This window comes from Danio aesculapii, chromosome 15 (assembly GCF_903798145.1).
Source record: "Danio aesculapii chromosome 15, fDanAes4.1, whole genome shotgun sequence".
In the NCBI taxonomy this organism is placed as follows: Eukaryota; Metazoa; Chordata; class Actinopteri; order Cypriniformes; family Danionidae; genus Danio; species Danio aesculapii.
Genome location: NC_079449.1, coordinates 40,172,321 through 40,198,612, shown reverse-complemented (window position 1 = coordinate 40,198,612; position 26,292 = coordinate 40,172,321). Strand labels below are relative to the sequence as shown.

General features: G+C 38.0%; 1 protein-coding gene across 5 annotated transcripts in view; it reads left to right on the top strand.

Moving 5' to 3' along the window:
• The window catches only part of cadm2b (cell adhesion molecule 2b), a 473,989-nt gene that overhangs the window by 153,017 nt on the left and 294,680 nt on the right, over positions 1–26,292 (top strand). The gene's annotated exons all lie outside the window — the stretch shown is intronic.

Below are 26,292 nucleotides of genomic sequence, written 5' to 3'. Positions count from 1 at the left end.
TGTGTTTTGTGTTGACCACTCTTTGTATAACCCTGAGTTACTTTTTGGTTGGCCATCTGGTTGTTGGCCATCCTGTTTTCATTACTGCAGACTAGTTCAGTAAAAAGAAAGAAAGAAGAAATGCCCGCATGTGTTTTGCTTTTTGCCTTACCGCAAACACAACAGTGATCTGGTAGCGTTTGCATTGCTTTGGCTTTTTCATGGTTGTGATATTCTGGTTGCAAAAGAGAAATACTGGGAAATGTCTCTACACAGCAAAATCCTCTGCGTAAAATTTACTCAGTTTAGATAGTATTTGGTCCCTCTCTAAATTGAGTCAAAGTTACTCAAGTTAATGAGACAATGAAATGATTAATTAGGTGGTGATTGAGCACTGATGATGAATACCTGCTGTTAATAAGCAGAAACACAGAAGAGAAACATAAAACTACAACTGACTTCAGTCAGGTAAAATATAATACATTGAATCTCTCAAAATCTCAGCAGAACATCAAGCAACTCGACAAACAGCATCTTTACTTATTACCAATATGTTTGCCCTTATTTAAAGAAGGACCAAATACTCTTTTGTTGTGTAGACTGATGAGAAAATCACCTGTTTTGTCATCACTTTAGGCATTTTGCTAGAGAATCATTCAAAGTCTAGCTCTAAAAACAAGTGTGTGAAGTAGCAACGGCTTCTGCTGTTCCTAAGTCAGCTGCAGATGTGAATGAATGGGTCGTTCTTGAACGATTCGTTCATTTTGAACAAATCTTCAATATGACTCGTGAACTACGAGTCCTCTCAGGGAGTGATTCGTTCATGCGCATGTACGCAGACTGCGCACATTTGTGCAGGTGGTATCATTCATTTCAAGTCTTTTGAGTCGTTCATTGCAGAAAGGCAGAAGCCAATCATATGCATTTAGAGCTGGAAAGAGAATTGATCCGTTCACCTCTCGAGTCCTCTCTCGGGATTGAGTCATTCGTTCCTCACGGGCCAATCATATGCATTTAGAGCCGGAAAGAGATTTGATCCGTTCACCTCTCGAGTCCTCGGGTTTGAGTCATTCTATCTCGTGATAAACGAACAACTCAAGAACCAGAAGACTCGAAAGGTGAACTAATCATCATGGCTCCTATCGGCTCAGACTGTGTACATTGGTTAAGATTATATGTGACTGTCAGTGTAACGTGAACGAATCACTGACATTTGAAAACATGAAGAGGTGAACTGAGCAAAGAGACAAAAATACCTTCATAGACAAAAGAGCAGGTAAACATTGAATTATTATTTTCTCCTTCTTATAGTATTCTATTTATGACTTATTTGTCATGTGATCAACCTTTTGGGCTCGTTGTAGATGTGTTTGGAAGCAATTCATAACATTTTAATAATATTTTGGCAAATTGAGCCAAATTAACCAAATGACTCGAAAAAAGATTCGTTTATCTCAATGAACAAGACTCAAAGATCCGAGTCAGTAAAATGATCTGAACTTCCCATCACTAACTCACAGCAAAGCCGTATTGCACTGCTCGCCTATATATTTACATTTTAGAAAAGTTTTTTATGCAAAACAAAATAATAACAATAATAATAATAATAATAATAAATGACATAATAAAGTACAAAAAATATCTTTTAATATTGTATTCAGTGACTTTTACCAAATTAATTTTCTAGTAAGATATTTCTTCTTTTGGGTGTGGCTTTCAAGTACTTTATCCACATCTAGCCAAAAAAAAACCTAATTATAATTTTTAATAATTTTCAATTACAAGGACACAAGGCTTGTCCCCGTAAACCACCTTAATAGAGTACAACTAGGTCATACCCATGCCATTTTACAATGTCCTTGCAAACCACATAAACAAGCAGACACACACACACACACACACACACACACACACACAGTGGATTACGTTGGATGCAGGTACGCTGAGAGACGAGTAGGTAATTAGCGGCTGAAAATGTCGTGCCTCCAGCGCAAATTAGCATATATTGATAACAGCCCTTCAAAATGTGAGGCGAGTGGGGATTATCCTGCCAAGGCACTTGAAAAGACACTGCCCAGTGCTGACCTTGAAGTGCACTTGAACAGCTCTTGTTTTATTTTTTTTTTGGAGGTAGATTTGAGCAAGTCTTCAGTTTGGAAGACAAAGACTCTTCTGTGCGTGATGTGCAGAAGAAAGGAGAAGAAAGAGTAGAGCGCTGCGCTTTATTTGGCAGATCTGTGGCGTGGGTGTTAATTAATAATGTTCCCTCTGAGGTTCTCTGTGTAGTGCTGAAAAAACCAATGCTTTGCCATCACTCCTGCCCACCAGTGCTGGGGAATCTGCTTTCAAAGAGGAGCCTGCCAAACTACAACATACAGACAAGAGCGCGTTTGAAAATGGAGTTAGTGTCTGACTATCTATCTATCTATCCATCCATCCATCCATCCATCCATCCATCCATCCATCCATCCATCCATCCATCCATCCATCCATCCATCCATCCATCCATCCATCTATCTATCTATCTATCTATCTATCTATCTATCTATCTATCTATCTATCTATCTATCTATCTATCTATCTATCTATCCATCCATCTGTCTATCCATCCGTCTATCCATCCGTCTATCTATCTATCTATCTATCTATCTATCTATCTATCTATCTATCTATCTATCTATCTATCTATCTATCTATCTATCTATCTATGTTTTTTAAATATGTTGCTCTGAAAACATCTGCTAGCAGTACGTGTGGCCATTGATTTTTCATACCTGCAATTTCCACGTCTTCCTTCTCATATGTGTTTGTGAGAAACTTGCCGGCTTGTCGTATATTGTATATCACCTCTCAATTGACAAACCAGCAACCCTTCCTTAAACCCAACCAATATATTGTCTTCTAAAGTGAACAATAAGAAATAAAGCTTATCGTGGCAACATATTTTTACCACAATTTCACATTGATTCACTTGTTTTTATCTGGTTTCTGGAACAGTCCTTCACCCGGCTCTAATACCCAAGTATGTTGCCATACAAGGTGAGCTACTAAGCAAACTGACCGCTCTGGAAAAGTTGTCCATACGAAGATAAGCCGGTAAGGCAATCGTGTTTGATCATAGACATTATTTAGTTATTTTTGTATATATTTATTTGGTGTTACACAAAAAAACTGTGTGAAAACAATATTATCTGTTGATAATGTATCCCTGTTAATGTTTTACAACTGTAGTGTGAAAAGCAACAAAAGTTGATGACATCATAGCCCCATAGATTTATACCCTTCTAGATTTATACCCCCGTTCATTTTACCCAAAGAATGCAAGCAAACCTATGTTGAGGCACGTAGTTGCCTTGTTCCAAAAATGTAGTCCTGGGCAAGTTTTCAAAATGAGTCTGGTTTATAAGTTTGGTTGAATGGACATTTAGTTTGGTGTAATGTAAATGCTTAATTGTGAAAATTATTATGGGTTTGGTAAAACTGAACTGTCCCTTTAATTATTTTTTTCTATGGATTTTGACCTGCTGAAACATTTTCTGCATCTTTCTAGAGTTCTGTCATTTGAAATTATAAATCTGATGCTAAAGCTGGTCTGTAGAGATTTGAATTTTAAACCACTCCGGAAACATTTGACAGTGACATACTCTTCATGACAGGGAAATCTATTGCAGTACCAAGCTACATTCTGAACGCTTCCTCGGCATTAGCAGAAGGCAGATGGACTGTCAAAGACTTCTGAAGTCCCACCACCACTTTATTATGGCAGTCAGTGCTTGTCTTTGTTCCACTGTTCAACAAATCAGCAATCAGCATTTGACCATGTGATTCAAGGTTTCATGAAATAGTGTGTTTGTATGTTCAGATGAACCACAAGCAGCATATGTAGTCAGCATGAAACAGAATTTGTGATTTTTGTGCCTCATTGTGGTGTATATCTGAGTGAGATGACTTTTCAAACATGAAACATGTTAGGTGGGATATGATTGGGTTGATTAGGCTAACGAGTTCTATGTGGTTTTCTACTGGTTAATCTCATGCAATTGACGGACTGCTCTGCCCTTTAAAAAGTCATCAGGAAGCAGAACTTGTAGTATTTTGTCCCCCTGCTGTGACATTCAAATGAAAAAAGCTTCTCAAACAAGCAAAATAAAAGAGAAAAGTAAAGCAGGGCTTGATTTTGTCCAATAGGTATTGACTAGATCACTGTGATTCACTATTGGTCAACTGATTGCCCTGCCCCTTGCTAAAGTTGATACAAATAGGAAATTACATTAGTCTTTTATCAACTTGGCACTAACCGGATCAGTGTTTGGCTATTGGTTGATAACGTGATTCACAAGTTGCTCTGTCCTTACTAAAGTCAGCATGAAGCAGAGCTTTTAATAGTTTTTTTGTTTTGTTTCGCTTTTACTTGCTGTGACATATTCAAGTGAAAAAGCTTTTTAAACAAACAAAAAAAAGTAATCCAGTGCTTGATTTTGTCCATTAGATATCTGCGGTTATATATATATATATATATATATATATATATATATATATATATATATATATATATATATATATATATATATATATATATATATATATATAGGTGTGAGAAGACATGTGCCACGTGATGAGACAAGACATGAGACTGGGTTTATGAAAATTAGATTGTTAGACTTTTTTATATATATATATATATATATATATATATATATATATATATATATATATATATATATATATATATATATATATATATATATATATATATATAGGAAAATGTCTTTTATTCAGGAAAGAAAAAATAAATTACAAAATGTGCAAAATGTAGGTGCTTTTTGGAATCAACTTATTAAAAAAATTATATTCATATATATTTATAACACTACAAAAAAATTTCCACAAATTCAACTGCAGGTAAGTAATTGCAGGAATTTTTTTTAAATATTATAATTAAAAACAAATTAGTGAAAATATATTTTAAGTTAAATCTAGAGAGACAGGAGGTCTTCACAACAATTCCATGACTGTTCTTAAATGGCCCAGCCAGAGCCTTGACTTAAACCTAATTGAGCATCTCTGGAGAGACTTAAAAATGGTTATCCACCAACGTCTACAATCCAACCTGTCAGAACTGGAGAGGATCTGCAAGGAGGAATGGCAGAGGATCCCCATATCCAGGTGTGAAAAACTTCTAGCATCTTTCCCATAAAGGCTCAAAACTGTATTAGATCAAAAGGGTGCTTCTACTAAATACTGAGCAAAGGGTCTGAATACTTAGGACCATGTGATATTTCAAAATATATGTGTTTGTATATAATACGTTAATATATTATATAAATACGTTAATATATTATATTATATATAATACCTAAATATATTAATAATATATTAATACGGGGTGCTGTGGGTACATTAATAAGTAAAAATTTTTTTTTAATGATTTTAGCAAATAGCTGCAATATAACAAAGAGTGAAAAATTGTAGGGGGTCTGAATACTTTCCGTACATGTACAGTTGAAGTCAGAATTATTAACCCCCCTGAATTATTAGCCCCGCTGTTTATGTTTTTTCCCCAATTTCTATTTAACGGAGAGAAGATTTTTTCAACACATTTCTAAACATAATAGTTTTAATAATTCATTTCTAATAAATGATTTATGTTATCGTTGCCATGATGACAGTAAATAATATTTGACTAGATATTTTTCATGACACCTCTATACAGCTTAAAGTGACATTTAAAGGCTTAACTAGGTTAATTAGGTTAACTGGGCAGGTTAGGGAAATTAGGCAAGTTATTGTATAACGTTCTGTAGACAATCGAGAAAAAAATAGCTTGAATGGGCTAATAACTTTGACATTAAAATGGGTTTTAAAAAATTAAAAACTCCTTTTATTCTAGCCAAAATAAAACAAGTAAGATTTTCTCCTGAAGAAAAAATATTATCAGACATACTGTGAAAATTTCTTTGCTCTGTTAAACATCATTTGGGAAATATTTAAAAAAGAAAAATTAAGTCAAAGGGGGGCTAATAATTCTGATGTCAACTGTATATATAAACATACATGTGTGTATGGGAATTGACTGGAATCATTGTGTCTTGCTATGGGTTGATTTCACGTAACTAACAGGTTTTCCTACCCTCATGCTGGTAAAGATATCATTGGCAAAGAGGTGTTGTAGGCCAAAGAGAAGGTGTGTAAAAGTGAGTAAAAGTGTTAGGCCTGGAACTTCCCACAATAAAGTGCTGAATTGCTCCATTATATAGAAATAGCTTATTCTGTCAATCAAAACACCGGGGTGACGCTGCTGGAATTGAATGCATTATGTTCACAGGAACGCCGAGTGCTCATTAGTACTCTCAGACTAAACAGCCTATCTTTAGGGCAGAAAGTTTCCAAACATTCTGGTGATAGCTGGCAATGCATTAAAACTCCACCGCTCGACTTCAGAACTAGCATTTCCTTTTTTTTTTTCAGACTGCCGTCTGATTCATATCTGCATGCGTTACATTAAATAGGATGCTTTAAGCTCAGGAATAAATGGCAGGCTGATAGCTCTGCTCTGCATTCATCTTGTGTCTCAGCCAAACACTTCATTCCCTCCAGATCTCCTTGAACTGTAGTCACCCGGACTCCAGCGTCTATACGTGATGCGGAGGTTTCCAGAAACAGCTTCTCGGCGCTCGCAGCTCCAGCTGAACCAGCGTGCTAAAAGGTCTCCGCTGTAATCTCGCTATCACAGGGGTTGGTTGCACTTTTTGGTGTTCTTATGCTAATATCCTATTTGTCATTTAGTCTTAGGGGATGGAATAAATTAAGATGTTCGGATCGAGCAATCTGGCAGGATTAGAGCTAATCCGCTCTCTCTTCCCCTGACTGAGCAAAGCGCCAGGCCGATAGGGACCGCAGATCTCATTAGGACTCAATGATAATTGTTCATGATAATTCATTTGAGCTCAGATCCCTTTTTCATAAGGAGGGGCTGTAACTTGAATGGCAATGCATGAGTTTTTCAGTGCTATATGTGAAGATATTTAACTGCAGTTTTGAAGTGGTAGACATCAAAAAGACTTGCAGGAATGATTGTTTTCAAACAGGTTTCTCAAACACTCAACCCCCACTCTAAACAGTGTTTGTTATTGGTTGGAGAAGCAACAAGCCACACCCCTAACCACTGCCACTGGTTGAGGCTGTTGTCAGGCTTAACCGAACAGAAAATGCTTGTTCTTTTGTGATGAATGATGCTACTACTAGCTCATAGTTCACATAATTTGCTCACCTTCAAGTTGATATAAACCTATATGACTTTCTTTATTCTGTAGAACATAAATAACACTTTTTTTTTTTTAATTAGGTGTTGTTGTTTCTTTCATACAATAAATGTCTATGGGCGTTTACACTCTCGGAAAGGTACAAAATCTGTCACAAATATAGTGCACACACACACACACACACACACACACACACAAAAAAACACGTTACACATCCTTCAGTTCCTCCAAACCTGTTTGACACAAAGGAAAATTTACAAAAAACAAATTGCCAATTATTAGTATTTTTGTTTCTACTATGTTTCAGAATCAGAATCAGAAACAGCTTTATTGCCAGGTATGTTCACACATACGAGGAATTTGTTTTCGTGACAGAGCTTCTACAGTGCAACAGTATTACAGAGCCAGGACAAAAGCAGATAATAACTATATTTAAAAAAAAAAAAAATACAATGGCAAAATACAATGGCGAGCGGTGGTTTCCAACATTCCGTATATGTTGTTTTGTGTTTAACAGTGAAAACAAACTCATAAAAATGTCTAACCCACTGAGTAAATGATGAGTATGAGTTCTGTCCATTTATTTCTGAGAGTGTGCACACATGTGCTTTTCACAGTACCTTCTGTTGTATCTATCAGAAGAAATAAATGCAGGTTTGGGATGATACGAGTGAGTGTAAATGATGACAGAATTGTCATTTTCCAGTGAAATATCCCTTTAATATGCACATGCAGGCATTGCAGTTTCACGAGTGATTAAAGGGGATTGTAGGATTGATTTTTGGCGTCTCTGATGGGATTTCATTACAGATGCCTAGATTGGGATTTGAGAGATAAGAAAACTTCACATATCCATGCAATCAAACTCACCGTCACCCTTTCTGCTGATTTTTGTATTTGTGGATGTTGTCTTCACTCAAATAACTTATTGATAAAGTCATCTGGAATGGCAAAGAAACTGTTCTTGTAGGACTCCCAGACTTCATCAAGATTGTTTGGATTTGTCTTCAATGCCTCCTCCATCTTACCCCAGACATGCTCAATAATGTTCATGTCTTGTGACTGGACTGGCCAATCCTGGAGCACCTTGACCTTCTTTGCTCATAGGAACTTTGATGTGGAGGAGCTGAAGTATGAGTTGGAGTACTATCCTGCTGAAGAATTTGCCCTCTTCTGTGGTTTGTAATGTACTGGGCAGCACAAATGTCTTGATGTTGCCATCGACTACCATCGAGATCTCTTGCATGCCCTCATACTGAATGTAACCCCAAACCATGATTTTTCCTTCACCAAACTTGACTGATTTCTTTGAGAATTGTGGGTTCGTGTGGGTTCCAGTAGGTCTTCTGCAGTATTTGTGATGATTGAGTTGCAGTTTAACAGATGATTCATCTGAAAAATCTACCTTTTGCCACTTTTCCAAATGATTTATGCGAAGTCAAGTTTTATTTGTTGCTCTTACAACTGGGATTGAAGACAAGACTTTTGTCAGGTAGTGTACAGTATATGTATTTCAGATGTTTCATTACAGCAAAATCTATTCTTTGCTGGCATTCAATTGCATTATAGGTTACGTATTGCTGCAATCTTTGAGCATAAGACAGATGTTGTAAAAAATGTTGCTCACATCAGGCAAAACTATGCTCAGAAATTCAGAAATTACCCATGATTATGAATGGCTCAAGTGTCCTTTTGAAAATGACTATTAGATCCCACCTAGTATTTAGATGTGCATTCTTTAATTACAAGTGGACAGTGCTAAGCTTTTATCTTTTGATCCTTTCCGGATGTAGTCAAAAAATGAACAAATTGCTTGTGTGATTTAATGTGCCTTAGAAACTGTTGTTGATTTGTGGGCCCTACTTTTTACCTCACTAGATTTAGCCCTATATACAGTACTGTGTCTGAAAGATTTCCTAACAATATTCATTCAGCGGACCGTAACCTTTATCGGGAGATGCTTATTCCTCTGTGTTCTGGTTCTGACATTTTGTTGTTGTTTATGCATCCCAATTAAGCTGGTCCGCGTTGTATTTTCTTCCAAAAGACAAATGCGATGCAGGTCACGGCAATATGACGGCAGATATCTCCTCCATCTACTGTATAGGCAGAAATCGGCAAGCTTTGCTTTTTCAGCACAAATTCACTGAACTCCTGAATGCACTTTGTGATCTAAAGCCCCAAAAGGAGCCATAATAGGACGGCCTGTCGAGAACTGCGCAGTAGGCGATCTGTAGTTAATTTTGTGCAGCCGATGTGACGGAGAAAATATCTACAGTATATGGAATTCTAATCTGGATTTCTTTTTTTTTTTCCTGTGCTGCTCGGCAAGATCTTATCAGTTGACTTCACATTACTTGCTGGAACACCGGATTGGTGCTTTTCTGTTTAGCATGACCAGCAAAGGATGTATTGGGCGTTTGTTTGGATTAGCTGTGCTTAGGTGCCATATGGCTCAGATTTACATCGGCCAATATTTGCAAATGCATGCTGCAATGATAAGAAATTGAGGGAAACCCACTGGGAAGAAAATTCAGATATGAAATATCTTTTATCTGATTTATTTCTCCAAGACAGTATCAGGGAGCAAATAAATAGTTATTTTAAGACAATTTACATTTATATTCCATTTGTAAAGTTTCTCCAAATCTGTTTCTTTCTCTTTTTTGCTTCCCTTCTGCATTTGTTTTGCCTAAGAAAAAGACATGTATATCTGTCTTTTGTAAGCTCTTTAATTGTTTAATTGCTCATGTACCTTAAATGTCTAAAAAGGACAAATGGTATTAAAAAGGGAGCAAATTATATCTCCTTTAGGATTTCAAATTATATTTCCTTTTTGAATTTTCTTCAGAGATACAGGAGATACAGAACAAGTCTTTCAATTACATTATATTACATTACATTACATTTCTAAAACTGCACTCAGGTATGCCAATTTACCAAAGACTACAGTCACATTATCATATTCATTTTACATCTCTGTGCCCATATTGTATCTGAACAATTGCATTTATTTTTGGAAAAAGTATATTAAAATTTAGATATCTTCCTTTACAGTGTCTCAATCATGTTGTCCAGAACAACAAATGAGATAAAACTTAACTTATTTGTTTATTATTTGGATATTTTTTGCTTATTAAACTCATGTTTAGCAGATTTTCACCTGACCTTTCAAGGTTATCATTAATTAGTTTTTTCTAAGTGAAAGATATAATTTTTGTAAGTGAACTTATGTATGTTCACACTATGTATATATATATAATCTGTGTGGGTGTAAAAAAATATTTGACTGTAAAAAAATTACACTGCAACCTGAAAAGATAATGTACACAGATAAACTCTCATAGTTAAACTGATAATGGTAATTTTGTTTACACAATACAATTTTTGAATAAACATCTTTTTTTTTACTAAATATGAAAAACCAAAAGTATTTTGGTCATGTATTTATATACCGTTGGCTTTTGGGGGACATCGGAATGTAATTTTTAAAAGGTTTTAAAGTGCAAATTAGTGTAAACTACAAATGTAATTTTGCAAAAAATGGTGATTTTTTTTTTCTCAAGTTCTAACAAATGTGGTGAACAAGGCTGTATTTCTGCAAACATGCAGGTCCCTTTCAAACAGTATATCTGACACAATGTGTCACTAGGCAGAACCCAAGTTTTTTTTTTTTTTGTCATTTTAAGCCTGGCACAGGTATCATTTTCAAATCTTCAACCATGTTATTTTTAGCAGTGCTACTTTGAGACAACTGAAATAGACTGCACCTAGCGCTGGCCAATATTGAAAAAATTAATTATCACAATATCATGTTTCAAATCATTCAATATCAATAATTAATGAATATTTTTTAACAATAAATTTAGGAGTATTATCATTTTTTTAATTAACCACTTGATCTAAAAACATAACGTCTCTGATTTCATATGCAAAAAAAAATATATATATATATTGCTCTACCCACACTCAAAAAAAACTTTTTTTTTTAACTTGTTCAAACTACTTAAATAAGGGGCGCTCCCATCGGTTTTAGAGAAAAAATTTAAGTAATTGTTCGATGTTTTAGGCATAAAAGTGAAACGACAAGTGTAAATAGCGCGTCATACGATCGGGTTTATTCTGTTTTTTTTGTTTATATTCATACTCAAAGCAAAGCATTTTTTATGAACATATAATACTCAAAAGCAAAGCATTTATAAAGAAAAAATAAAGTAACATGTCTTGGAATGGATCTAATCCTTCACAAAAGTCAGCTTCGTCTTTACTGGAAATAGAATCTGGAGCAGATGATGAGTCGGAGAATTCCTCGTCGTTAGACGCGAGTAAAAACTCCAAAACATCGGACTGTGTGTGTGTGTGTGTGTGTGTTTTTTTGTGCAGTCATGACTTCCTTCCAGTGTGTGTGTGATCGTGCCTGTACAGTATGTGTAAATGTGGATGTGTGTGTTGTGTGCGTGTGTGTGAAAGAAATTATGATGAAAAAACCCAATAAGAAGAGTGCACATACATACATAGAAGAGCGCATATTACATATCAAACAGCGCGCTGTGACATCACCACAGGAGACAAACCTGATAGGTTCACAGTGCACATGAAGTGATTACGTCATATGCATAGCAACCACTAACAACCTTTATAAAACACATTTGCAAAGGCATGCAATGTAATGCAATTAAAGTGTTTGTTTTTTTGTTGTAAACATTTTAGGCTATTTGTGTAAACTCATTGCAACATGAGTCAAAACATTGCAACAGGAGACTGTTTTAGGCTTGATCTGAAAGTATAACGGCTCCGACTTCATATGCAAAAAAAAAATAATGCTCTACCCATATGCTTTCGGTTTTTATTGGCTTTTAAACAGATACACGTAAACCGGAGCGGGGGTGCTCCCGTCGGTTTTAGAAAGTTAAAAAGAGTGTTAGTGATATGCACGTATATACATTTGTTCATTGCTTATTACACACACAGGGATGTGCAGCAGCCCACAAACATCTTTAAATATCAAAATATTATTATTATTTTAATATTATTATTGCTTATTACATAAATGCAGACATTTTTCACATTCTTAAAATAGCAAAAGGGGATTTGGACACCGTCCTAGTACACCTGTGCCATGCGTTTTACACCATGTGTGTACAGTTTTTTTTACATTGCAGTTATTACATTGTGATTTGCTACACATGTGCTTAGATTCTTAAAATAGAGCCTGCAGTACTTCTTTACAATGACATCACAACCAACTGGCCTAGCATGCATAAAACATAGTTTTTAGTCATTTATGTAGATTCTTGTAAACAGAAACTGAAAAAAAAACATGTTATCTGTACACAAAAACATTTCAAAAACGCAAAAGGAAAACCATTATCATTGCCATGTAAACAGTGTTTCTCATAGCCTCTGTGTTAAAATAGAATGACATTTGCTGCATCAGGTATAAAGCGTTTTTACAAGCGCCAGCTAGAGAAGCTGATTTCTGCTCTATCGAGTGTGTCTATTTAACATGGGGAGTGTAATTAACTCTTCTACGTTCACAACCGTCAAATCAGACTCACAGTCTCTGCTGGGGATAAATGGTTGGGATTGCAGTTTGTGCCAACAATCGTTCTTTATAATTAGCACTGTCTGGAAAAACTCAGCAATGCTTTTCTTCTTTTTTTACTTCTCTCGCATCAGAAAGATAAGTGGAAAGTGTCACATCAATTGGCTACATACCCTATACAGATATTGATGCAGGTGTCTTTATTCATACAGAGCGCTTTGTGTAACTGTACAATCTGCACCACGCAGTCATCTTTCTGTACAATTTGAGCTCGGAGTATTAGCTGAGTGTGCGTGCGTGTGTGTGTGTTCACTGTGAAATGACAACTCAATTTTCTACGAACAATTAGCTCAGCAAACACATTCTTCTACCTGTAGTGAGAAAGGGCTTGTGAGGGTCATCGCTCAGTCTCGCTCTATTCTCCGCTGCTGAGCTGTTTGTCCATCCGTTCACTTCAGAATAACAGCTGCTTCAACTCTTTCATAAATCACAGTAGCCGAGTGAATTTGCATTCAGTTTCTTTCCATGTTTGATGCTGCTATGATTTGTATTGAAATTTTCTTGCCATTTCTTCCTCCCATTTCTCAACACGTAGGGGTTATGATCTGAAGTTCAATGAGTTTTCATCCTGGTTTCCTTGAAGAGTTTGAATTGGCTCAAGAAATGTAGCTTTAAACCTGTTATTCGATGAGAACAGCAGTGCTCTTTTAGCAAACACACTCACGCTTAAAAGCATTTTGTGTCCCTGCAATTGTTAGCGGTGTTTGTTTAGGCAAGCATCACTATTACTTTTGGTCATACTTGAATTGCTTGAACAAACCCGTAATCCTGAGGGTTTAACTTCAATGCCAAGCTCATCCTGCATGGTGTGTGTGTGCTTGTGGTGCTAGTTTACAAGAGGTGTTCTGTAATGTTTTTTAACGCTATGATAGCTTTGGCTTTTTGTCTAGAAGATAAATCTGTATTTATATATATATATATATATTAGTACCGGGGGTTGGACCCTTTTGCCTTCAGAACTGCCTTAATCCTTCGTGGCCTAGATTCAGAAAGGTACTGGAAATATTCCACAGAGATTTTGGTCCATAATGACATGATAGCATCACACAGTTGCTACAGATTTGTCAGCTGCACATCCATGATGCAAATCTCCTGTTCCACCACATCCCAAAGGTGCTCTATTGGATTGAAATGTGGTGACTGTGGAGGCCATTTGAGTACAGTGAACTCAAAAGATGGGTACACTGTGGTCATAAAGGGATGGACATGGTCAGCAACAATACTCAGTTAGGCTGTGTCATTAACACAATGCTCAATTGGTACTACTGGGCCCAAAGTGTGCCAAGAAAATATCCCCCACACCATTACACCACCACCAGCAGCAGCCTGAACCGTTGATACAAGGCAGGATGGATCCATGCTTTTATGTTGTTGATGACAAATTCTGACCCTACCATCCAAATTTTGCAGCAGAAATCAAGACTCATCAGACCAGGCAACGTTTTTTCAATCTTCGATTGTCCAATTTTGGTGAGCCTGTGTGAAATGTAGCCTCAGTTTCCTGTTCTTAGCTGACAGGAGTGGCACCCGGTGTGTTCTTCTGCTGCTGTAGCCCATCCACTTCAAGGTTGGACGTGTTGTGTATTTATATATTATTATTATATTATTATTATTATTATTATTATATATTATATATATATATCGGCCAAAAGTAGTTGAAAAAGTAGTTAACCACATGTGACTATGCAACCGACTTCAGCAGATGTTTTAGCAAATCTAATACAATAGCAAGCACATTTGTGGTATATGATACCTGTAATATCTACTTTTTGGGGGGAAATGTAATATTGTTTTTTTTTTTTTTTACCAGAGGCTCTTAAAAAATGAGGGATGATTGATATATAATAACCCTTCATTATTATTTATAAACAGTGAATGTTAAACACATGAACCAGTCTGGAGAGGTCAAAAGTTGCATCTACTGTGTAGTATATATAGTGATGGTCACATTTGTATGCAATACAGAATCTCCAAAACTATTGTTGCATGTTTATAGGGAACAGAATCTGGCAGCACAGTCCCTTTAGACTCTATGCAATAGGGCAAATTGTGTGAAAATGTCAAAACCGCATATACAGAAGTGAAAGTGCTCAGAACAACTTTGGCCATGTATCAACATTATAGCACCCAGAAATGTGAACATACACTGTAAATAATATCTGTTAATCAACAGTTTCAATTTATTGTGATTCAGTGTTTTCCATTAATTTACAGTTGTGAATTGCATTAAGAGAGCTTGATCTCTGCTCTGTTAAATTGTAGATTTGAATTTTCAACATCAAAATTTGACAAAGTGACTTTTATTGACATTTTAGCAGTTTGAAATAATATATAGACAAATAAGTCTGTAAAATGACAGAAAATACTGGCAGTTTATTACAAGGTATTTGTACCATAATATACAACACCAACCCTGACAATATATCAATTTAAACTATTAAAATAATTAAAGTCCAATTTTCAAACTATTTAAGGTGAATAAATACATTTTGGAAGAAAGATCGCATAATGCAATTCAAGCATAAATAAACAGGGAAAACTAAAACATGAATCACTGAATATGAAAAACTGCTAATTTGTGGATATTTATTACAGTGTAGCAACGGGAAATGAAATGTGAAAATAGGATAGGATATGATAAATTTTATTTGTCCCCAAGAGGAAATTTGTCTTGGGTAAAAAAAGTGCTACAACATTGTTCTAAGCAGACAATAAAATAATAAAACAAACAAAACAATTAAGAACATACACTGTTTACAAAATAAGACCATATATAAATAGGAAATACATAATGCACTGTACACAGTCAGGTGCTAATATACTATACTATACTGCTAATAGGTGCATTGTTCTTGATAGAGTACAACACAGGGGCATTGCTAGACATAAAGCTCTACTGGGGCACAGCTATATATATATATATATATATATATATATATATATATATATATATATATATATATATATATATATATATATATATATATAGTATTATTGTTATTATACAATTATTATTCTAAATAAATAACAAATTAATCCTAATTGTAAAAGCCTCTGTTGTAGTTGTGTGCACAAGCTGTCAATGTGTGTCCTCCAACAAAAAACACCGCCCATATAGAGCCCCAGGTATCTGTAAGCTGTAACTTTCTGTATCACTGTGTCTTAAATGATCACAGACCTATGTTCAGATACACTTCTTGGGTCAACGACCATTTCTTGTGTCTTTTTTACATTTTACATTAATAATTTTTGAAAATCATGCAGGTTGAACTTGCATGGCAACACCCTAGCAACCAGCTTAGCCTCAAGGCAAATGAATTTGCATTCAACATGAACCACTCACACATTTTCTATATATTTAGTATAAAATGATAATGTCCTTCAAGAGGCAGACAGTGTTAGAGGGAAGGGCAGGGGGGAAGACAGACAGATAGGGAGGGAGAGAGACAGAGAGTCACCCAGCCTGAGGACAGTGGCAGGTTAACAGCAGGCCTGGCCGTGTCTTTGACTCCAACTCGGCAGAGAATCTATCAGAGACATGGATGAGACTGCAAGTAGACTCAGTTTACCCCATTCACAGTAGCATCTCCTGGGCTCTCGCAGACACTTAACCCCTGTCAGCACTGGCAGAGACATATTTTGCTGATCTGAGTTGAGGTCTGTCCCCATGCCGTCTGCACCTGTAGGCCCCATACACAGATACACAGATGTGAGCAGCTGTTTACATCAGTTTCAGGGGTCATTTTGTTGTCACCTAAATTAGATCATACAGAATTGCATTTTAGAGTGATTTAATGGCAAAGAAAATTCATAACTGGTACTCTGTGGATAAGGTGTACCACAGGACTGATCTTTCCTACATCCTCAGAAATAAAAGTACGAGAGCTGTCACTGGGGTGGTACCTTTTCAAAGGTGCACATTTGTACTTAAAGGGTCCACATTGGTACCTCAATAGTAAATATTAGTACCTTAACATTTTAAGAGGAACACTTTTGTACTTTTTAAGAACTAATATGTACTCTTGAGGTATTAATATGGACCTTTTAGGTACAAATGTGTACCTTTAAAAAGGTACCACCCCAGTGACAGCTCTCGTACCTTTATTTCTGAGAGTGTAGTCTTTTTAATTATTGTTAAAAATTTTTTGCAAATGGTCACTGCATGACTTCAGTCTATTATTATTATTATTATTATTATTAATATGATTAATATATAAAGTGTTGTCCCTTTAGTGAACATTAATTTATTTTTATTTAATTTATTTATTCATTTGCTAGCTAGCAGGGATGGACAGTATTTATGACACAAGTATTTCAAATACAAAATAGTATTTTGTCATTTGTAATTGATTGGGGTTTATGAAAATGGCATAATATTCTGTATCAAATCACTTTAGTGTGTTGTATTTTTGTATTTTAAAATAATGTAAAATACTTTACAAAAAAAATTGGCCTCAGATTGGTGCTTTCTTAATTATTTGCCTCGGCTTAAGATCAGACCAGAAACTTGGTTAAGAAGTTGGTCAGTGACTGTAGTATGGATGGAAATTATGCAACACACATCAAGAAAATAACTAGCAAATGGCAACAAAAATCAACAATCATTAAAAATAGTATACTGCCAAATGCTAAGTCCAGTAATATATAATGGCAGTAACGTGTACAATTTTGCATCAGCATCTTTACTTAAGAAATGAGATGGAATAAAATATCAGTCCTTAAAAACAGGATGAGGGGCCTTCAGCACATAATCATTCTCAGTCATAGTGCTGCAGGTGGAAATTCAGATGAACTTTCGAATAATACAACACCCAAAGATGGTGTACTGGTGTTCACTAAGGGGGCAAACTGGGAATTTTCCAGTTAAAGAGCAAAAAATATTGTAAGAATGAGTATACTGTACAAATAAGAGTAGTTTTGGATTGATTGGATGGATGTAGATACCAAGAAAATAAGACAAACAACATACAAATAAGTCCTACAGTGGCAATTCCTACAATACTTTTGTCACGGATTGGCCAGGCTCTTCCACCAATTCCACACAGCGCCCATCATCACCGGAGTTCTAATCATGCACAGCTGCACCCAATCACTCAAACACACTATATAAGCACACACCTCACTTCAGTCAGTGTCCGGTCTCGTTTCTACGAAGCGGACTCATAGAGAGTACCCTCCTGGTATTCACTATCCTCTTACTCAGCATTTGATACTTACCTGTTCTCTGTTTACTTCCAGTTTGTCCAGCGTTCCCCGTGTCCTGTCAGAGTTGAGTGTTTCGTCAGTCTGTCTTCCCCACAATCCATCTGGTGTGTGCATTCGGTCTTCCTCAGTGTCTGTCATCCGTCCTGCTTCAGAGAAGGAATATACTATCAACCAGAACTTCATTCACTTTCCCATTGTCCTCCTGCTGTTGCTCCGCTGTTAAAATAAATACAGTTTAATATTTACTCACCCTGTTTGTCCGTCTGCTTCCCTAACAGAAGACCGGACCTTACAGTTTATAGCATGAGCACTCCCGATCCCATTCAGGAGTTGGTGGACTCGCTGAAGAGAGTCCTTCTACCATCTGCACCACTTCCCGAAGCACCACCAGCACCGAGCACTTCTTCGCCGTCCACCCACTCATCCAGTCCCATGGCTCGACCAGCGCCCTACTCTGGCGGCGCGGAGGAGTGCAATGGATTCCTTTTACAATGTTCTCTTGTATTCACTATGCAACCTGATTTATATCCCACAGATCGGTCGAAGATTGCTTTCATTATCTCCCTTCTCTCTGGATCCGCTCTCCGGTGGGCTGAGACCATCTGGCAGCAAGCTGGACCGGTAACGAATTCCATTCATACATTCACGAAGTATTTTAAAGAGGTCTTTGGTCGTGAGGATGGAGAAGTGGCAGCTGGAGAGCAATTATACCACCTAAAACAAGGAGCCATGTCCACACAGGACTATGCCCTCCGATTTCGTACTCTGGCTGCTGCTAGCGGCTGGAATGAGCGATCTCTCCTTACTACTTACCGGTTTGGATTGGCACCCCACCTTCGAATACAGTTAGCAGCCTTAGACGATACTATGGGTTTGGAAAAATTTATCCAACGTTCTCTTCGATGTTCTGATCGTTTGAAAATCTACCAACATGATCCTGAATCAGTCCCTCAAGCACTCCTCCGTCCGTCAGAGCCCGTGGCCCCTCCCGAACCAGAACCCATGATTATTGAATCTGGTAGACTCACAACCACTGAGCGACAGAGGAGGCTGAACCGGGGTCTGTGTATGTACTGTGGTGCCGAAGGACATGCCAGACTGAACTGTCCCATCCGTCCCATTCGCTCCTTGGTGAGTGTGTTCAGTTCTACCATTGAGAAAATGCACCCCCTCACCACCAATGTTCAGTTAACTACCCACTCTCTCTCTGTTGCAGCTACGGCCCTTATCGACTCCGGTTCAGCTGGAAACTTCATCTCGTACGCCCTCTGTCGCCACCTCCAGCTCCGCACCGAAGCCTCGAAGCACATCTACCAGATTCAACCCATAACCAACGATATCACTTCCCAGGCACGTATACATCGTAAATGTGAATCCATCAATCTCCAAGTTGGATTGCTTCACAAGGAGGAGATTCAATTCCTGGTTCTGGAGGGTGCCACCATGGACATCATCCTAGGGCGCCCGTGGCTGGTGAAGCACGATCCCATCCTCTCTTGGGGTACCGGAGAAATAAAGAAATGGGGTAAAGAATGTATGTCAAGCTGTTTTCCCGATCTACCTTTACAACCTCAACGACCCCTTCCGGTCTACGTCACCTCTGTCGAAAGTCCAGTCGAGAAACGATCCATTCAGATCCCGAAGATCTACTCCTCATACGAGGACGTATTTTGCCCCAAGAGAGCTTCCCAGCTACCTCCACATCGGCCATGGGACTGCGCCATAGACCTGATTCCTGATGCTCCAATGCCCAGAGGTAGGATCTATCCGTTGTCCCTTCCGGAGACTAAGGCCATGGAGGAGTACATTCAGGAGGCTCTGAGTCAGGGGTATATCCGCCCTTCTACCTCACCTGCGGCATCAAGTTTTTTCTTTGTGGCTAAGAAGGATGGAGGTTTGCGGCCATGCATCGATTACCGAACGCTCAACCAAGGAACAGTCAAATTCAGGTACCCACTTCCTCTCGTCCCTGCGGCCCTGGAACAACTCCGATCGGCCCGGATATTCACCAAGTTGGACCTCCGCAGCGCATACAACCTGGTACGAATACGCGAGGGGGACGAATGGAAGACGGGGTTTGTGACCCCTACTGGTCACTACGAGTATCTGGTCATGCCCTATGGTCTGGTCAACGCCCCCTCCGTATTCCAAAATTTCATCCATGAAGTCCTCCGGGAGTTCCTCCATCTCTTCGTCATTGTCTACATAGATGATATCCTGATTTACTCCCGGAGTGAGGCCGAACATCGCCACCATGTTGCGGAGATCCTGCAAACCCTCCGGAAACACAAATTATATCTCAAAGCTGAAAAATGCTCATTCCACTTACCATCTGTGCAGTTTCTGGGATACATAATAGATCAAGAAGGGGTTCGTATGGACGAGAGGAAGGTCACTTCAGTTATCTCCTGGCCAGAACCCAAGACCATAAAAGAACTTCAACGATTCCTAGGGTTTGCAAATTTCTATCGACGTTTCATTCAGACCTACAGTATCATTACCGCTCCTCTCACCAACCTCCTCAAAGCTAAACCCAAGAAATTATCCTGGCCTCCTGAAGCCGCCGCAGCCTTCCAAAGTCTCAAAGATTCCTTCACTCAAGCTCCACTCCTGACTCACCCAGATCCTGACCTGCCTTTCGTGGTTGAAGTGGATGCACTTCAACCACTGGAGTGGGAGCCATCCTTTCACAGTCCCACGGTACTCCCAAGTTACTCCATCCATGTGCCTATTTCTCCCGGAAGCTTAGCCCGGCGGAAAGGAATTATGACATCGGGAACCGAGAACTTCTCGCCATCAAGCTCGCCTTGGAGGAGTGGCGACACTGGTTGGAGGGGGCCAAACATCCCTTCCAGGTGATCACAGACCATAAAAACCTACAATATCTCAAAGATGCTAAAAGACTCTGTCCTCGTCAGGCCCGTTGGTCATTGTTCTTTTCCAGATTTCATTTTTCAATATCCTATCGACCAGGATCAAAAAATATCAGAGCAGACGCACTTTCCAGAATTCATGATCAGCAAGAAACCACTGAAATCCCGGCCAAGATCCTTCCAGAACACATTGATATCTGCCCCATCCAATGGTCTGCTCCTCCAGCCATCGCCACTCCTGACCCCATACCTCCGCCGGGCTGTCCCCCTAATCGGCGATTTGTCCCTGAAAATCAACGGGTAGATCTCATCCATTCTAGTCACACATCTCTGGGCACTGGACATCCCGGGGCCAACAATACCCTCTCGCTGCTATCCCAACGCTTTTAGTGGCCGGACATGGCTAGGGATGTGAGAAGGTATGTACAAGGCTGCAGAGAATGTGCCATATCGAAGAGTCCTCGACATCTACCTGCAGGAAAACTCCATCCCTTGCCCATCCCGAACCGTCCCTGGTCACACCTAGGAGTAGATTTTATGACGGACCTTCCTTCCTCCGATGGTAATACCTGCATCCTGGTCATAGTAGATCGAGTCTCAAAATTCTGCCGTCTGATTCCCCTGAAAGGTCTTCCCACGGCCCTAGAAACAGCAGAAAATCTGTTTGTCCGTCTGCTTCCCTAACAACTTTATTGGCCATTTCTGATCTGCAGATATCCTGTATAGATAATGAAGAGATGTCAAAGTGGCACAATAAAGAATATGAGACACAAATATTTAACAATACTCCAGTTTTTATTTAATTATATATATATATATATATATATATATATATATATATATATATATATATATATATATATATATATATATATATATATATATATATATATATATATATATATATTACCCTTTTAAAATATAAAACTGTTAAGAGATTTCACTGGTCATGCAATGGATGGAAACACAATTGAGAGATGTAGTACTATATTCCAGCTCAATATCAGCATTATATGCTTTTTACATAAAGAGATTAAAGTTCAAGACAAGACTTTCTGTATGAAATTTGTACAAAATTTATGCTAAAATAAAAGAGAAATCAGTTAAACGGTGAAGGGATTGATCAAATATGCCTATTAATTGAAGATTTTTAAAGAGATGTCATGCTCCCTAAAAGTAAAAGTATTTTGTAGTATTTTCAAAATACAAAATACAATATTTTAATTTGATACATTTCAGGCTGCTGTATTTTGCAGTTCATTTTGATACACGTAAAACTGAGGTATTTGGTATTTTATTTAAAATACATTTCAATGTATTTTTGCACAATTTTCTAGTGTAAATAAATAGCCAAATGCTAACACTTTCCAAGCAGCTAATACTCTGCTAGCAAATAAGTTCAAATCAGATGTTAAGTAAGATTTGTCATTAAAAAAGAGTCACAGCTGTAGATTCTCAACAAGTTCACCACTCAAACTCACTTCTCACTACAGAGGATTTCTCGTCGCTCCCTCTCTATTAGTTTACTAGCCATGCAAGACAAAGTGGAATAAATCACTGAATTCTTATAAACAGCGCAGTGCTGATGCCAATATTCTGTTAGCAAAGTTAGCTCTGCCCTTTTAAGTATTAGAAACGAGTCACAGCTGTAGATTCTACAAAAGTTCAAACCCAAACTCAGTCCACATTTTCTTGTCACTCAATCTCTATTTGTTTGTTACTCATGCTGTAAGAGAAGTGGATTCAATAAACCACTGACCTGACTAGCTAAATAAATAGCACAATGCTAATGCTCTCCAAGCTGCTAACACTCTGCTAGCAAATCAGTTAGCTTTGTACAGGTGTTTCTTTAGTAAGATTTGTCATGAAAAAATGAGTCACAGCTGTAGATTCTCTACAAGTTCACCACTCAAACTCACTCCACGTTTTCTTGTCGCTACCTCTTTATTTATATGCTAGTCATGCACTAAGAGAAAAAGTGGAAAGTTTAGAAGACAGGTCTGCACTCTTATAGCGATATTAAATGCATTTGATTCTGTCCTACCCTCTTTGAACTCAACGCTCTTTCAATTCACCCTTCTGAGCAGAAGTTTAAATGTGCCTAGCAGGCAGGCGGATCCATGCAAACCTGCGGAGAGCAGAGAGACGGTCCACACAGAAATTAAGAGGCAAAGGGCAGCAGGAAATATTGAGCACCTCATTCTCCTTGTAATTGTGCCATGTCACAAGACCACATAAGATAATGGTGACCGATATGAAGGCAGGAATTATGAAGTATCTCAGTCTGGGGAGCGAGAGATATATACTGGAAGTGCTGCCCCGCGGCTTTGGTTTAGATTCCAGTATCACCCTATTATCAAAGCTGGAAAAAAATTGTCAAATTAGCCCATGGATTGTATAGTTGCTTCATTTGCGCGTCAAATTCACTTCACAATAGATGTGGATTCACGTCATGGGCAGGGCTTCTGTCTGCCCGGTGACTCTAGCTTCATTGTTAAATGGTTAACATGGATTTTATTGAGAGAGTAGTTGTGTTTATGTGCTTAATGAAGGCTGAAAAACAACTTATATTCATTCTGCGTCGGGTTTGAGTCCACTAGATCCTTTCAGAGGTGCACTCAGCTCTGTAAGTTCATCAGAAACTATACCTGGATGATGGAGGATTTCAGTGGTGCTTCTGACTGAGCGGAGCCTATAGTTTGATGAACTGTTGTCTGATGTCGGCAGGAGGATTTCCTCTTGGGACACCAACAACAGGCGCTACATCATGATCTAGCCCCAAACAAGAGAAAGCTCCTAATTGGTTAACGCAGGGAGATGTCCGCTGAAATTCAGATTATTCAACTCGAGCGATTCACGCGATAATATGTAAATCACTTCCACTTGACACTTCATCCATGTCTGGTGTGACCGCAACATAAGGAGGTAACATTTTTCAGTGTCAGTATTAAAAATCCATAGTTATTGTGATTTATATTTCTCAAATGTGGAAGAACGACTGCATTCACACTCATACACTATGGCCAATTTAGCTTATTCAATTCACCTATAGCACATGTCTTTGGACTGTGGGGGAAACCGAAGCACCTGGAAGAAACCCACACGAACACAAGGAGAACATGCAAACTCAACACAGAAATGCCAACGGACCCAAATGGGGCTCGAACCAGCGACTTTTTTGCTGTGAGGTGATCGTGCTACCCACTGCGCCACCATGATGCCTATTATTATTAATATTATTGTTATTATTTTTTAAAAACAGAAAATACAGTATGAAAATGTACAATGCATAGACCGTCTTACAGTACAGGCAATAACAATCAATTTTTAACATTCATTCATTCATTCATTTTCTTTTCTGCTTAGTTCCTTTATTAATCTGGGGTTGCCACAGCGGAATAAACCGCCAACTTATCCAGCACATGTTTTACGCAGCGGATGCCCTTCCAGCCGCAACCCATCTCTGGGAATCAATTATTAACAATAAACAATAAATAAATACAACAATAAATACATACAATGCAGGTATACATCATAGCTAAATATTGTTGTTTATTTTGAAAAGCACAGGTGTGCTATGCCAGCATACTACTTTAAGCTGTTCTCGCGCTCCGTCATTTCACAATATAAATAAATAAATAAACAAATACATGTTATGTAATGTAATGTGTATCCATATATCGCATTTATTGTGTATGACCATACTCCCAAAGCGCTTCACAATCACAAAGGTGGGGGGTCTCTCCACACCAGCACCAGTGTGCAGCATCCACTTGGATGATGTGATGGCAGCCACAGGACAGCGGCGCCAGTGCGCTCACCACACACCAGCTATAGGTAGAGTGGAGCGACAGTGATAGAGCCAATTTGGTGGACGGTGATGATTGGGAGGGCATGATGGGTAAGGGCCGATAAAAGGGAATTTGACCAGAACACCAGGGTTACACCCCTACTCTTTACGAGAAGTGTCATGTGATTTAACATCTGGTGTCCACTGAGAGTATAGCATCCCCTTCCCTATAGTAGGGCATTAGGACTCACACAGACCGCAGGTTGAGCACCCCCTGCTGGACTCACCAATGCCACTTCCAACAGCAACCTAGTTTTCCCATGTGGTCTCCCATCCAGGTACTGACCAGGCTCAGCCCTGCTTAGCTTCAGTGAGCAAAATATTTGACAATATAAAAACAGTCCTAAAAAGATGTGTTTTAAGTAGCTTCTTAAAACAGTCCAAGGAACCAGCATTCCTAATGTTTGTAGGAAGAGCATTCCAAAGTTTGGGTGGAATGTCTTACCTCCCATGGTGCTGAGTTTACAACGAGGCTGAAGCAGGGCCTAAAGCAGAGTGTAAACAGCGAGAGGCAGAAGAAATAGATATCAAATCACAAATGTAACCCGGAGCAGAACCATATATAATATGATATGTTTTTAACTGTTTAACTGTTTTTGTGGTGTTTAGCATGTTCAGAGAGAAAGAGATCACATCATATTTACAGTTCTTCCACTCACCTCTTTCAGTGAATTTTCCCCTGGTTTTTGTTCACTACGTTGATTAAAATATGGTTTCCCAACATCCTGAAAAGCCTTCCTTACTCTGTCCTTCCAGTTGTTTATGTTGCCTCTCCTTTTTTTGCTGAGGATTTGCCTTTTAATATTTGAAGTGGACATGACAGCAATCGGCATCTCCATTTTTCTTAGTGGACATAAACATTTTTTTCCGCATGACGCTATTTTATTCTTAAAAAATGCAGACTTTTGGTCACATGATAATATCCCCAAACTATTTCTGTATACGAAGTTCACAAATACAATTAATATTACATGGTTTATATATTATATATTATATTATATAAATTATCTATTTTTTTTTTACTTATACGGTTGATCGTATTAAGCCATGACACAGTTTCAATCTACTAGAACTTCTATGTTAATCTGCTTTAACACAATGAATTGATTTGAATTGATAAACTGTTTCCCAGCGTCGAGTTGCAACTGGAAGAGCATCCGCTGCGTAAAAAAACATATGCTGGATAAGTTGGCTGTTCATTCTGCTGTGGCGACCCCTTATTAATAAAGGGACTAAGCCAAAAAGAAAATGAATGAATGAATGAATGATAAACTGTTCATTTATTGAGCAATTAGAATCGTAAATGTGACTTTACTTGTCGTTTTAAACATTATTTCACATTGCCTACATTTTTATGATTATTATTTCAGGTAAAAACATTGAAACCAAAAAAAAAAAGAAAGCTGAATAAATAAATCAATGTAAAAAATAGCTGTAGTTAATCTCCAAGGCCTCATCCAACATTCCGTCTATAAATCGCTCCACCTGCTCCACCGGGGACGAGCTGTTGCATTAACT